This window comes from Canis lupus, chromosome 5, assembly GCF_003254725.2.
Source record: "Canis lupus dingo isolate Sandy chromosome 5, ASM325472v2, whole genome shotgun sequence".
Lineage (NCBI taxonomy): Eukaryota > Metazoa > Chordata > Mammalia > Carnivora > Canidae > Canis > Canis lupus.
In genome coordinates this window covers 87264867-87277819 of record NC_064247.1, presented here as the reverse complement: position 1 = coordinate 87277819, position 12953 = coordinate 87264867, and positions in this window count along the sequence as shown.

Below are 12953 nucleotides of genomic sequence, written 5' to 3'. Positions count from 1 at the left end.
TCACCTGAATTGTCTTCTTTAGTAATTTTTAACAATAATAAAGAGCTCTGAGAAAAGGTTTAGACTATCGAGAAATTGTTCTGTGTGTTCAGCTCCATGCAAATATCTGGATTTCTCATCAATTTTGAAATCTAAATAAAATGTTCCCCTCCACTTTGATATTATAAAGGCATCGCCCCTGCTTTGAAAGAGCTGGTAACTCTAAAGATGGAAGATAAATATGTAACCAGACATCCTAAATACAATATAACAGACGTTGTTCCACTGCTAAAAACAAATTATTGTTGGGAGCCACAAAGCCATCCTGATTAATTCTATCTAGAAGCTGGGAAAAGTGTCACAGAAAATAAACATTACAATTACACACACACAGATCCATAATCTCCCAAATATGCAAATACATATATGTATATGGATATTTATAATTATCACATGCCACTATGAAATGCAGAATGTAAATGCCACATTTATTCTCACTATCTGTGGCTGCACACTGGGTTGCTATGGCAACATAGATTAATTAAAGGCCTTTCTATTACAAATCTTAACTTCTCAGAACTTAGAGGCTTCAGTCATCCTCTACCTGTACATTTTTATCTTGAAAAATAAAATCATATCATGTGCTGAATTATGTGTATAGGCCTCTTTATCCTCATTTCCAAATAAAATATTCTTTGATTTTTAAGAAACACTTATTCGTTCCTTAGTATCATCTTCTTCCTCAGTGTATACGAAGGGAATAATCCATTAGGTTATTACTTTTCTTTTTCAGAATAAAAAGAGGGGGAAATTCCATATTCTTATAGTTAGATAAAAGGATATGATGGTGCTTTACTTTTTATCAACGCATATCTTATGGTTATTATTGCATCATTAAAGGAACAGAGAAATATTCACTTTTTTCTTCTATGTAGCTATGATTATGTTAATTTTAATTAAAGATGGAAGAGCCGAAAAATTGCTGGTCAGAGAAACAATGTTTCCAATGGTAATAGTCATAACCATTTTTCTTAGTGAATTTTAAATTTATGTAAAGATCCATATTGGATTTTGAAATTGTTATAACATGTATTTTCCTACAGTGAATCACTCGCAATTACTACCAGTCTACCATAGCCCCAAACACTTCATTATACACTAAACAATTATTGGGAAAATGTGCTTAATAATCAATTTTGGGGAGTGCCTACTTATATAACTAACTGGAATAGGACATTCTTATAATAAATCCAGGCTTTATCACCAGTACCTTCCAAGAATATTTTAAAGCAACATATTACCCACAGAGATAGCTAGGTGTGAGCATGCCACAAATATCCAGTAATTTTTTTAAGAATTTGTTTATTTATTCATGAGAGACACGCAGAGAGAGGCAAAGACACAGGCAGAGGGAGAAGCAGTCTCCCCACGGGGAGCCTGATGCAGGACTCGATCCCTAGACCCAGGATCATGCCCTGAGCTGAAGGCAGACGCTCAACCGCTGAGCCACCCAGGCATCCCAGTATCCAGTAATTCTTGACCAGCATGCTAAATGAAGTCTAGAAGTACAAACTGTCTCTTCAGTACCAACCTTACCTGAACTCATAAACAAACATTTTTTCTTGGGATGTAAAAGCATTTTGGTTTTGATTAGAAAATGAATATAATGAATTCCTGATTTTGACCCTGCAGCCTATTACCAGTGTCTAGTCTAATAGCCAAACAAATATTAATCCCTAATGTATTCTTTCTGAAGCTATGAGTACTGAGCACTATGTACTCAGCATACTAGGCAGCCTGTTAAGGTCCTTGTCCTCAAAAAGCATGTGTTTTTCTTAATTTGGACCTTCCTGAAAGCAGAACCTGAGATATGGACTTGGACTTGGGTAGTTTATTCAGAGGTAATGAAAGAATGTAAAGTGAGAGAGTAGACACAAAGACAAAAAGAAAAATTAATAAAGGGTGGATTATTAGACTGGTTATCACAATGGGCTTCTGGAGAAGTTCAATCCCACTGGAGCTTCACTCGAGAAAGGGAAGTGCCTATTGAAATTGTCCTCCCACAGTACATGAAGATGCTGAAGATGCAGTACATTCCCTGGGATTCCTGTCCCTATTAGTTGAACGTTATACATGATGGTAGGTTTGCATGACTTCAGAGAAAACAGATAGAAACGCCTCAAAGGCAGAGAGAGACCCTTCAAAGGGGCCACCAACCCGGCCTGAGAGCATGGAGCTGTCCACCCCAGTGTGCTGAAGTTGGCAACGCGAGGAAACCCTACCCAGCATCTAGTGCAAAGGTTACATACTCTTCCAAGACGCCTAATAGAGCACAATTTGTGACAGGTGGATTTATTAATAGAGTGATCTTGTCTATTGACTGAGAGATCAGATGCAGATGAGGTGTGGTGGGCATTTCTCGGATTGTGTACAAGATAAATCTGAGCCTGATATAAAAAGTCTTCCCACTTAAAAAAATAAAAAGAAAAAGAAAAAGAAAAAAACTCTTCAGTAGGATAATAGCCAAGCTCACAAAATACTATCTTTAAGCCACCTGCAACTATCTCATATTTATCTCTTCTAAAGCTTCAATTCTTCTTGACTTCTCCCAGACATAAGTCTTCCTCTAGGTACATCACACTGTACGTCACTTAACATGTAAACTCTAAATATATTATACTGTTTGCAAATGTTCTTTTTTATTTTACCCAGAAAAACTTTCTCTGAAGAGTCTTATGGTAAAATTTTACATATTTTCAAGGTCCAGCGGGTATCACTTCTACTCATAAAGCATCTATTGACGCCCTCAGGTAGATGGATGTACCCTTCCCACTCTCTCATATACTTGACATTATCATTGTGATGGCTAGATGCATTTGCGGCATCTGCATGTTATTACAATGTTTATTAATGTGCAAACCTCCTGTGAGCTCTTAGAGGCTGCAGCCCTTGTATTCTGTACTTCATGGGTCTCGTATGGTACTTTGTACATAGTAAACAATTTATACCAAATACATGGTTGACAAATGCAATCATTTAAGATGATATAACTTCTTACATAATTGGGCAGACTCTAGTTGCTCTTTAAATTGCAGGATATGTTGGAGAGATGTGTGTTTTATTCTAGTTTAATTTTTATAGGATTAGTTCTTACCACTCTTATTGAATAAAACTTGAAAATCTCAATAAGGGTGGAGAGAATCACTTCTATAAGTTTGACCTCTGTTAACTTACACATTAAAAAACTGTTTTCCAGGGATGCCTGTGTGGCTCAGCAGTTGAGCATCTACCTTTGGCTCAGGACATGATCCCGGAATCCAGATCAAGTCCCACATTGGGCTCCCTGCATGGAGCCTGCTTCTCCCTCTGCCTGTGTTTCTGCCTCTTTCTTTCTCTCTCTTTCATAAATAAATACATGTTTAAAAAATATTTAAAAATAATTGTTTTCCTATTTTTGAGAACTATTTCCAGTTTCATGGAATGCTCTATGAGCATTACTCCACATTTTTGAAATTCCTTGGTCCCAGGAGTCCTTGTATTAGTATTAACAAGCCTAAAAACATAGAACGAGTTACAGTTTCATGTATCTGAAATTCATATCGGAGTGCCCTTTGTAAATATCCACCTGTTTACTTTTTGACCTCTCAAGGGTACATTAATACAGAAAATTGATATATTTACATAGAGGGCAATAGAATTTGGTTTTTAGGATCCATTAAGATGAAGGTCTGGTTTCATCAGTGTAAATATGATGATGGACTAGCTTCACTAAAGAAAAAAAGGGTCCATTACCAATCTGACTAAAACACTCTATTATTCTCTTATGACCCTTTACTGAATTTCATCTGTGTCACCGGCAAACCAAGGTACTATTATACTGATTATCTGCAATGGGGCATTGAAAAGAAACTGTTTTGTTAGTGGAACTGGACCAGGAATTAATGTCAAATATGGGTCTGGGTCACAGAATATAAACACATTGGGATCCCTGGGTGGCGCAGCGGTTTGGCGCCTGCCTTTGGTCCAGGGCGCGATCCTGGAGACCCAGGATCGAATCCCACGTCGGGCTCCCGGTGCATGGAGCCTGCTTCTCCCTCTGCCTGTGTCTCTGCCTCTCTCTCTCTCTGTATGACTATCATAAATAAATAAAAATAAATTTAAAAAAAAAGAAAAAGAATATAAACACATTTTGTGCTTATAGACAGACCCTTGGATTTTAGCATCCTTGTCTGATAAATATAAAGAATAGATAAAAATAATTGTTTATTTGATTAGGTGTTCCATAGGTCCTTATTAGAATTTCCATAGGTAGCCTGTACCCTGAATCAAAATAAATGGTTTACTCCTGCCTAAAATCTTCTATGTCAAGTATATGAGAGAGTGGGAAGGGTACATCCATCTAACTTAGGGTACTAACAATATTGAATATAAATTTGACTATATTTAGAGATCGGTGTAGGTTTTTATGGTAAATTCTCTTGAAATGACAGCATATGGGGAATACATAAAGACTGAATACATAAAGACTTTATAATAATCCTCTTGGTTCTGATATCTCCCCCCTCTTGTTTCTCTGCCTTTATTTTTTAATCTTAATTATTTCCCTATTTCATTCTTAGGAAGAAAAATCTGGTTCTTCTCAGATTCTAGGACTCTTAACTCTACCCTACAACCCAAACACCACAACTAAGGCTTGGTAAATGCCAGAGAAGCTAGAGAGTTCCATCTCCTTAAAATTTGGTGAAGAGGAAAGACAGTTATTCCTTATTTGTTTTATTTCATTTTAGGTGCATATACACACATACAGAGAAAGCTTAGTGATCGATGTTGAGATTTATGTATCCCATGAATTTCACAAACGAGTTGCCTATTTACTGATAAGCCATAGAATGATTCCAGCAAAATGACCTCTACTGGATGAATTTTAATTCAAGAAAGTTTAACACTATATCTTGGAATTAGAAGAGCATTTTCAAATTGTCATCTGCCTTCTACACTAGATTTTGCATATTTTAAATATCCTGGGAAAACTAAAGTAAGTTACTTATTCTTTTTGAGAAAGATGAAATTTCTTTTGGTAGTTTTGAAATGAATTTACCCATACTGTCATCCAAAGGGCTGTTTTAGTGAAGTTAAGACTAAATGTAGAGACTTAAAATATTTCTCTTTCTCCTACTACATGATGCTAAGTAAAAAGTAAGCACCTAAAACATACTAAATGTGTGCAACAGGTAAATGCTAATGATCCACAGGGCAATATGATTTGTTAGAAGGTGGGATTTAAAAACAAAAGGACTCAGTCTTGTGTTACCCACTGCTGTGTGACTTTGTCTATATTGTTTTACCTATTTAATGTGTAGATAAAACTCATTTTATACAACTATGCTAGGTAAGGAAAGGAATAATAATTTTCAAACGACCTAAGTGAATGCTGTAGCATAGTATATAATGAATAATAGGTGCTCAAAATATATCCTTTTGTTTTCAAGAATTTTGCTTGTAAGGATCCAAGATTTTAAAATCTTGTAATAATGATAAAAATAACATCTTCTACACTAGATTGTATTTTAACAATCTAATTGCTTTATGTGTGAAGGACAAAATGAGGACCAATTCACTGCAGAGACTGCAGTCTATTATTCTGAGTATTTGGGGAGAAAGAGTTTTAGTTCCCTGAGGAAGACATGACTTTTGGAAATAAAGACTAGCCATGGGGTGCCACGTCTGAGGAATTGATAGATGATCAAGTTGGGTCCTACAAATTTGAAGTAAAAAGTAATGAAACTCATCTCAGAGGGAAGTTCCAGAAATAGCTGGAACAAAGTAAGAACCATTTGCATACAAGGGCACCCTCCCAAACTGATGGTAGCAACTATAATCACATTGGCTCTCTTCAAATCTCCTATTTTTAAAATAATTGACACATTATATATGCTGCACCTTTAGTGTTTTTGGTCACTTCCAGGAATACTGCCCTCTCCCCAGTAGCTAATTTTGTTCCCAACTCTATGACTTGACAAGTTCTGATCCATTATAATCATAATTCTTTGCTGGTCCAGAATTCTGACCAATCTGCTCTGGGTTTTTTGTTTGTTTTGTTTTTTAGAGAAATCACACACCCTCACTTTAAATTTTGTATCTCACTTTCAACATTATCTAGGTTTAATTGTGTGCATTTCCAAGAAGAACTGATTCCCAAGGGTGCAGCTGAAACCAAGAATACTGGCCCAGGACTAGTACAGGCCTTTTCTATTCTGTGGATACAGAACCACTATCCTCTGTTCTTCTCAATAAACTGTATACCTTTTGTTTTAATATCTAAACATCTAAAAAGTTAGATCATACCCTTTTACTCAGAAACGTAATTATTGGCCTGCCTTCTTTTTTTTTTTTTTTTAAATTTTTTATTTTATTTTTTTATTTATGATAGTCACACACACACACAGAGAGGGGCAGAGACATAGGCAGAGGGAGAAGCAGGCTCCATGCACCGGGAGCCTGACGTGGGATTCGATCCCGAGTCTCCAGGATCGCGCCCTGGGCCAAAGGCAGGCGCTAAACCGCTGCACCACCCAGGGATCCCTGGCCTGCCTTCTAAAGAAATGTACTGATAGGGTTTCCAGGAGCCTTTGTATTCCCTTTACAGAAGGTACCATCACCTACTCCAGAGTGATTTATGTTTCTGTTTATCTAGTGAAGTTTACCTGTTACTTTTTTGTTTCATTTTCTTCTTTGTGCACTTTGTGCATTTAAACAAACCCAAAATGATCTTTGGGGGGTTACTTTCTCTAATCTAAGATAAACAGAGAAACCAAATGTCCATACATTCATGTAGAGATTTTTGTCTTGCCCTTTGCATCTTGCAATCATGGGGTAATTTTTCAGCCATCCAACCTACATTTGAAAGTTATCCCTCAGCCCCATGTGATCTGAATCAAGACACAAATGTTGGGCTCATCATCTGCTCATCATCAGTAAATGACTCAATACAAAATGAATGAAAGTTAAAGAATTATCAGTAGGTGATTGTAGTCTCCAATCACAAAGAATATCTATGCTAAAATGAATTGCAGTCTTTGGCTGAAGGATGAACTTCTTTACCTCCTTGTGATGAGGGGAGCGTTGAATGAAAGGGATTATTTCTAAGCTACTTTTTCAAGGAGCCTCACAACACTTTCTCTGAATATCTACTCTCATATATGTAGGCTGAGTTATTGGAAAGAAAAGGCCTAATTATCTTTTAAATAAACAGGCAGTATGTAAAAAGTTCTTTGTACAGCAGATACACAATGTCTGTCTCATATTCAGGATCAGTAAATACTATCTGTTCTTAATTTCAGACATTATCATTTCTCCCAGGGCATTATACCAGATTCAATTTAGAAGAAAAAGTTGGAGAAGCACCTTTATTACACGCTTTCAAATGAGCAACAATGTGGTAGAGATGCCTCAACTATAAAATCACTAATAAAAACAAAATCACCTTTTTATCATATGTCCTTACTCCCAGGGATGTTTACTATGTCCAAAACATTTTATATACTAAATATTTATTGAATGGATTGAAATGCATTTGAATTCTAACTGTGTGACTGACAGTTAAAATGTCAGAAACAACTTTCTTCTTAGTTAAAAGGTGTTTGTGACATATACTTCATAAGATTGGTGTTACAATTAAATTATTTTATGTGAATTTCTTAACAATATCAAGGAATTCAAGTGGCCAATAAACTTTAGTCAACTTTCTTGTCATTTAATAACCACTTTGTAAAAGGTTTGACTTTATAATACAAAGACTATAGCAAAAGTGACATTTCAGGTCTAGCCTTGAAATAGCATCTCCCTTTTAAATCAAGATAAATAACAGACTTTGGTTGTTTTATTGGCTATCCCAGCACACATAGCAAATACTTCTGAGTCAACAGCTGAGCAGGGATATGCCATTGTGTGGCAAAGGATAAAAATAAATGCATTCACTCGTCTGTGTCCCTCCCCACTGAGAAGGACAAATGATTTTCCTGGACAATGTTAGTCCAATATCCAATAGAAAGTTAAATCAAGCTGCTCAGGTCATGTTGATGAAATACAGTGCCACTGTCTCCTGTCTTTAGAAGGAATTTGAGTATGATGCCAACAAAAACTGCATCTAACAGCTAAAGAATGAACAGTTAAAAAACTCTTCCCACTTCTTAACCCTTGTGTAACTTGGATTTTTTTAAATAATGATTGAATTTTTTAACAAAATAACACTGATTAATCCTGAAAAGCACTCAAGAAAGTGATTATTTATAATAATGAAGTATTTGAAGAAGTTTAAATATCTTACAAAGGAAGAAGAGTTATGTGGGGATGGGGGAGAAAATAATTTCCCCTCTACTTTTCTAGGTTCTTGACTGAGACCCCTCCTATAATAGAAAGGCACATTAACAGGAAAAAAAGAATAAAAAAAAAGAAAACAGATGGAAGTTAAATAACATGTATACCTTCAGTATACACAGAAGATGCTCGGAAAACTAAATAATTTCCAGGAGTGACTCAAGCCACCATTTGAAATACCATCTCTCTCCAAAGGCAAAAGAAGATGTTGGGGGTGAGGAGAACCAGTTTATGGGAAGTTATCAGAAAGAGCAGAGTATACAAGGCATGGGTATTATGCAGATTTAAGACCTTGTCTTCATTGATAAGAGTTTCTTCTGATTTAGAATCATCAGTCTCTTCTTGGTGTAGTAAGGAGGACAGTCTTATAAATGCATACTCCCTTATAAAGGTAAATATCTCTTACAAAAGTATAACTTTTACTCATTGTTTGAAGCTACTCCTGTGTTTGCACTTTCTTAGAAGTAACCGAGATAATCCTTGTGCCAAAGAGACATATTTTAGAGTGACAAATTTTGCTCCCTTTCAATTGTCAGTCATAGCCCATACACCTGATTGAATGAAATGAATGCATTAAAATAATAATAATAATAATAATAATAACAATAAGAAGAAGAAGAAGAAGAAGAAGAAGAAGAAGAAGAAGAATCAAGTACCTCTAGCAACACTGGAACTACAAAAGAGAAAATATTAAACGAAAAATTCATATTAAAATAGAAGCATAGCCATGTGAACAAGCAGCATAGCCATGTGAGCAAGTATAAAGTCTAGAAGATAATATGCAAAATTAATAAGAGCTCTGTTAGAATGATTGCTGTTTTCTTAATATCATTATTATGGTATATTGCTTTTGTGATTTAAGATTAAAAATTACTGTCACAGTCAACCCTCAAAAGAAAGAACAACTCTTCTGAAAAACTGATAATAGCGATGTAAATCTATGCATTTTACAAGAGTATTTATCAGTGTTTTTTGTATTAATGAAAACTTGCAAACAATCTGAAATGTTCAACAAAGTCTGATTAGTTCAACAACTTAATACGTTTTCAATAGAAGGAATACTATGCAGACATTATATAGTACATTTTCAAAGATTATTTAATTACATTAGAAAAGAACAAGGATAAAAAGACAGATGTGAAATTACAGTGAAGGGGAACAAATTTTTCCACTCCAAGATATGCCTCTTTGGCTTAGGATTATATTAAGCTGGTTATTTTTGAGAAACTGCACACAGAAGAGAAATTCTGAAAAGAATTAGAAATTATTCTTCTGTAAGAAACATTTATGAGGATAAGAGAAATACTCATTGTCAGAGTGTCTCCCTATCTACAAACTCTAGAAAATACTTAACAGTGGAGAAGCCTGGACTTTCACTCTGCCTAACAACCCCATATTCTTATTTCCTGTGTTTTTCCTGGAAATCTCTCATAACTGACTCCACACCCTCAACCTCTTCTTTTGTCTTTGACTGGACATGGCATTTAAGGTGATGGTTGGGCTATTTCAGGAAGTTACTCACTTTTCCTGGGTATCTCTCATGAATATTGGAGGTATGCATGTTACTAAACTTTCATCTATTATACGTTGCTGAGGGGGAGGAATTTCCTCTGCTCTTCAGTATCTTTCTAGCTGGACTATGAATCAAATTGACATGAGACAGATTCACAGGAGAAAATCAAATTTAATTTCATTTGTATAAGAAATCCACACAGACATGAAATTCCAAAGATGGTCATGTTAAATGAGGTATATATGTCATTCTGAACTAAGGCAGGTGTCTGGGACTTCAAAGGGAAGGGATGCCATTCACAGGAGGGTGAACTAGTAAATGATCGGTAAACGGATGTTTGCTGGGATATTCAGAAACCATGGGATATATGGGACTGGCTAGACTCCTCCTTGTCTACCATACCTACTTCAGACTATAATGCAGTTACCTAAGATGCTAGCTCTCATCCTGGAGCAGGTCCTCTATTTAAGTTCTTTTGAGGCAAAAAAAAAAATTAAAAAAAAAAAAAAAAAAAAAAAAAAAAAAAAAAAAAAAAAAAAAAAAAGTTCTTTTGAGGCAGTTGAGAGGGAAGTAAAGAGCTTTTTCTGACTCTGCTAGGTTTTGGTTGCTTTTAATTCAAACCAATCTTCATGCCAAAGTGGACCATTTTGGAGCAGCCTGTCCTTGGCCCCTACAATGTCAATTTAATTATTAGAGAAAGAGCCTAGAAGAGTGGAGGGAAACTTTTTCCTCTTCAACAGTAGAATACATCTTTATGTGTACATACAGTAAAAAATTACTGGAAATATATGACCTATACCGAAGAATTAGAAGAAGTTATCTTTGGATGGTTTGTATTGTTCTTTAATTCATTTCCATATTTAGTCTTCTTTATAATAAAACTTTTAATCCTTTCAAAAATAATAGCAGGAAGAAGCACTTTCCGAAGAGCTTATGTACTTCAATAATGTGTTTCTTTGGTTAGGCCAATGTCAGTTACAATAAATTTCCAAACCCCTGACTCGTGTTTTGTTTATAATCCATTCAACATCTCATATTGTAGCAGGCCAACAATCCCGTTTCTCTTTTCCTTTTGTTGGTTCTTAGGTAACAGGAAGGGGTGCAAGTCTCTTAGAAATAATATCCCCAAGTCTTTGTAAAATTATTTTTTTTTGATCTTATGTTTGATTCCCCACTTATCTTTCAGGATCCTCTCCATCTCCTATTTCTCATTTGCCCAAGTTCATCCCATAAAGAGTTCACTCCCTGCAATTTAGGATGCATCCACTGGCTCCTTCAACAGCTGCTTGGGATGCCAGATCCCAAGGTTCTTGATGTGGCATTTCATCAAAATACATAAATGGTGGGAGAGGTCAGAAATTTAGATTTCTAACCAGATTGGCTAACCAGCTTTGCTGCAAAGAAGCAACCAACAGAGTCAGGCTGAATCAATCTCAGGGGGGAAAATTGTCTGCTGGGGGCCGAGTGATCATGGCAAACTGGAGGGGAGACCTATTATGCACCCAAAACAAAGTAGAGAAGATAAAGCATCATGCTTAGAAGAAGGGTTTTCTGGAGTTAGGTTCTCCAAGAAGCAGATTTTAAGAGAAGTATTTGAGTGCAGTTTATTGGGAGGAGGACTGCAAGAAGCATCTATGGGAGAATTGAACAGTGAGGCAGAGGTATAAAATCTAGAAGAAGTGTGTTATTTGTATGTTATTTCTTTTGGCAAGTAGGGCTTTCAGTTATCGCTGTTATCTCATCTAGGAGATTGGGAACTGGGTTATTTTTTTGCTAATTTTTGTGACTAATGGAAGGTTGTGTCCTGGCACTTTCTACTTGTCGACTACAGGGCTGTTGAGGTACTAACAGAGGAAGCCCCTTTTAGAAGAGCTGCATATGCTGGTTTTAAAGGCCATTGAGGAAGCATAACTGCTCCTGGCGAACACTGAGGGAATATTGGACATACCAGTAGTATACGCTCCATGGAGAATATAAACAAAGATCAGAAGATGTAAATCAAAAAGGGTAGATCCCGCAAATCAAGTAGAAGCAAAAAGGGAACATTATAAATTCTTGAGGGACATAATATGAAGATTAATGTAGTCTATAGAATTAATAGCAGGGGAAAACTGAATAAAGTCGACCATCTAGAAATAAAGTAAAAAAAATGTAAATGCCCCTCTTATTCAATAACCTCCATAAATAAAATAACTACTTCCTGCTCATATATATATTCAAATTCAGAAGTATTAAAAATCTAAAGGCAAACAAACAAATATTTCCTGAAAGAGCAGTTTAGCCTGGGGGAATAATTCTAATGCAAGGTGACACTGCAATCTTGCATTTAGAAAAAAATACTGAAAAAATATTAAAGACATTTTTGTACACTAAAGTCACTAAAATTTTAAACAGAACAGTTAGGAAGTATGCATTTTCCATATAAATGACAAGGTTGATGGATACACAATCTATAGAATGCATTCTTTAGAGAGAAGGTTTAGTCATATTCCCTGGGTTAGAATCCTAACTTTAAAGAAATTACTTAAATAAATCTCAGAATCAGTTTACTTTTTTTTTTTTAAATTGGCATTACAATAGTGCCTGTCACATAGGGTTCTTTGTGCATTAAAGAAATTAATATGTGTGAAGATTTTAGCTCATGGCAAGCTCTGAGTAAATGTTAGCTCTTATTACCTATTACTATTACTTTACCACCAGCACTGAACACCATCCCTACTGCTATTGCTATTATAATAACTAATATGGCTACAATCATTCAAAAAGTTGAGTACTGAATATAATCTCATTCACTTACTCCTTCTCTTTCTTTTTTCTTTCACACAGACACAAATGTCCCCAAAATATTTTTAAATTACATAGAAAATTTTAAAATGATAAGTTCCATAAAAATACTGATATGTAACTGTAATTACAAAACACAATATCACATTATATTACCTAGAAGAAGAAGTATGTTTCCATACTTTTAGGGGGAAGTTATTGGCACATTTATTTTTAGTAATTTTGCACTACGTATCAGTTCAAAAAGCATCCTAAAAGACAAATACAAAACAGTTAGAGACATCTATTTCTAAGACTATCC